The sequence below is a fragment of the Odontomachus brunneus genome, unplaced genomic scaffold, assembly GCF_010583005.1.
Source record: "Odontomachus brunneus isolate Ranch 3 - 2012 unplaced genomic scaffold, Obru_v1 Obru_scaffold_127, whole genome shotgun sequence".
Taxonomy (NCBI): Eukaryota; Metazoa; Arthropoda; class Insecta; order Hymenoptera; family Formicidae; genus Odontomachus; species Odontomachus brunneus.
This window is the reverse complement of record NW_022639577.1, coordinates 701,358-705,101: the sequence shown is the minus strand read 5'-3', so window position 1 is coordinate 705,101 and position 3,744 is coordinate 701,358. Positions and strand designations below refer to the sequence as shown.

Sequence of the window (3,744 nt, the reverse complement as noted above, 5' to 3'; positions counted from 1 at the left end):
CAGTTCAGAACATAGCCGATCCTGGGACGTTTACAGTTCTTCCGGGGCGCAACATGAAGGGCCACAGATGCAGGCGCCAACGGTTGAGCGGAGGGGATCAAAAAAGATTCCCTCTCACATATTAAAAAAAAAAAAATTATAAAAGAAAAAGACATAGTTGGCGGACCAATGAGAGAATTATTTTTTTTTTTTAAGTAGAGAAACAAATTATGACATTGGATCACCCACTGCATTCAGAACTGCATCCAGAGAGAAATATACAAAGTATTTTGAAATGTAGTGTACATTGCTACTAATCAGAAAGGATTAATACAACCCAGGCAGCTGGGTGACAAATGTTTTTACAACGTCTTTAACGTCAATAAGATACGATTGAAACGTTATTTGACGTTACTCAATTATTTTACAAAATATTTCAGAAATCGTGACGTCTATTGTACTGAGATATTCTGTTAACAATATAGAGTTAATTATATTTAATTAAAATTATGCAGGTACAATTTGTTTCTTAAGGAAAAAGTAATGGAAGGAAAAAGTAATGGAAAAAACGTGTATATAAAAGATAACTTCCAATGTTGTAATCGTGAAAAAACTTTATTTATTGTAGCTATTTCAGATGGACTTGAAAATGAGTTCAGTATGTGTCTTCGTTACAAACATACGTTCATATTTAAACCCATGCTATAAATAATGATTTGCCTTATGTTGTTACTTATATTCGATATTAAAATAAAAATTATGTCTCAATTACCTACAGAATATCTTAACTAATATTAATATTACGACATGTTATATTTTAATATATTAATTATGACATGTCCATGAGCAAAATAGCTTCTTGGACGTGAACACTGATAATATTATAATAATGGAAAATATACCTGTGAAACACATTTCAAATTTGTAGTCAACATTTCGAGGAAAATCTTCTGGATGGTTGACATATCCTTCGTCATATCTTCCCATTTATTCTCACGTCGCAGTCTGTTGATTTCTTGATGTTGGTTGTAAATAATCCGTTTCTTCTTATGTAGCATCTTCTGTTGTGTCCTCAATTTTCTTCTCAGCATGCGATAATTTCTTGTTTCTGGTCGAATGTCCTCTTCACCCATGACAATGGGCAGTGGCACAAAATCAGAATTGTCCGGAACATTTTCCACTTAATTCACATGCTCATCAAAATTTTCGTTTACAACAACATTATCATTAACATGCTCAACAATTTCTAAAGGTAAATTTAAATTTTGTACTGCATTATTGGTTAAGCATCAGCTACGCCCATAAGGCAGTACAATATCTTTAGAAAAATATTCCAAATTCTTAATTTCGCCAATGTTTCCTTAGGTGCACCTGTAATATAACAATTATATTTAGTATTATTGTAGGAAAACTTCCATAATTATAAAGGAAGAAAAGAATTAACTGCACTTGTCAATTGATATAATGCTACAATTAGTTTTTTGCTTACACATGAAAAAGCATCTAAGGTGCACCTGCATGTTTTGCACTTACCAATCAAATCAGTTTTATATATTGCTATCAGCCAACGTTCTACGCTGGCAGGATCCACAAGAAAACGATGGACTGACATTTCTCATAAAGACTTGCACTCAAGTACGCAGCACTTCCAAACCATCTTGATGTAACCTAACTGCAAAGTATACTTCTTGTTATTGATGTACTTAATAAAATGTTTAACAGATAATATAAACAATGAAAAAGGTAAATAACAATTAATAAAACGGTAAGAGGAAATAAAAAGTTAACAATTATTAATATCATGTAATTTTCTTGTGATGAAGGGATAACGCGAAGAATATTGTGCGTCCCTAACAATTTCAAATATACAAAGCCATCAATTTAAATTTATATTGCACTATGTCAAAGCTTTACAAACATGTAGATAAAGAAATGTCTCATGAGATAGAAATCTAATTACAACTGTATCCATTTCAACTTACATACGATGAGAACATTACAAGTAATGAATAAGAATGAAATGGAATGTACAATAAGGAAATAAAGAAATAGAAACTAACAGTAAATATAATAAATGTAAAAAACCTATTATTTTATAAAAAGAAGGAAATAACTGCATGCAAAGAATACAAATATTAGAAAATATATGTGTTCAAAATATATGAAGTAATACCTAAGAGTATATTACAAAATAGATCTGAAAAATGAAGACTCACTGAAATAAAGTACAGAAAAATTGCAACGATAGATATTGATGTGATACAATTCATAATAAGAATTTCAACATTGGAGAGAATAAAAACTGACAATTTTACAACGTATGAAAATAAAGCAATAATAACAGATGACATAATGTTGAAACAATCAATATGATATGGAACATGCATACAAAGAATCATACATGATAAATTATCCAGAAAATAAATAGAATAAATATTTTTAGAAAAATGAAGGAGACATAAACCGAGATAAATTTGGAGGGAATAAAGAAATCTATGAGTGGAAAGATCCAGATGTTACATCGCAGCGGAATCTACCTTTGTCTCCATATGTTAGATTCTTAGTCACAATAGACCGTCAAAATATCTCGTTTATTTTCTCACTTGTACAGATTAGATAGGATACTTGTAACAACCAAACCAGGTTCTCGGACCACTTTTTCGATAAGAGACACCCTTTTTCTTTCCCTTTTCTCTCTGTTTTTGGCTGTTTTATTCACTTTCAATAATTTTAACGAATAAATACCCGAACATAAACAACTTTTTCAATTAACTAAAGACGATGTTACATATTTATATACTACAAAATATATACTATAAGAAATAATTAAGATAAAAGAACAATTCAAAAACACAGAGGATAAGTTCCACATAACAAAATAATTAAAAAGGATTTCTTGAAATTTCACTTCGATCTATATGTAATTAGATAAATCTAGAAATTTAAGTCACAAATTTAAGGTTTAAACGTAGAAGAGTGACACGGAGCTCTACTATCTCCTAATAAATATATAAACAAATGCGATAATAGATCCTACGGATTCTGATTGGATGTTAAAAAGACCCTCCTACTAGGAATTGAGTATAAAAAGGGAACACCAAGGGCCAGCGAGTCAATACGAGATTTTTAGTCAGAAGAGACAGTCAGTCAGACAGTACGTCAGAACAGTACGGAATTTTTAGTCAGAAGAGACAGTCAGTCAGACAGTACGTCAGAATAGTCAGTCGATCGGAGACGACACCGAATTAAACGGTTAGTTCACCTCGGTTTTCTCTTTTCAATTCCAGACCTATAATCGCACTTGTTCTATCCTATAGTATCTCAATGTATTAATTCAATCACCTTAACATTTAGAAATAAATTGTTATATGTTACTTTTTTTTTATTGAAACTAAGTCTCTTTTCCTCTTTAGATAAAATCTCGCATGAAAATTATTTACGAGGAGTAATTATAATTGTCGCTGCCAATAGCGTGACCCCAACTATCTCGATTGTCGCTACCAATAGTGTGGCCCCAATCACACGAACTGTCGCTACCAATAGTGTGGCCCCCGTTCCTCGTAATTATTCCTCAACGAAATTTATTTAATTCTATATGCCTTCGAAAGGTGGGCGACGACAGCGAATTAAGAGACTTAGATATCAGATCAAGGTCGCTCTTTTTTCAAACCAAGACTCGTTTCCATTATATGAAGAATTAGCAAAACTATTAGATCAATCTCCTCAACCCAATCCTTTATCTATAGCAACCTATATTCTACGTAA

At 31.6% G+C, this 3,744-nt stretch overlaps 1 pseudogene; it reads right to left on the bottom strand.

Annotated features, from left to right (window-relative positions):
* Positions 1 to 431: 431 nt before the first annotated feature.
* Positions 432 to 1,636, bottom strand: LOC116849889 (annotated as a pseudogene).
* Positions 1,637 to 3,744: the final 2,108 nt, after the last annotated feature.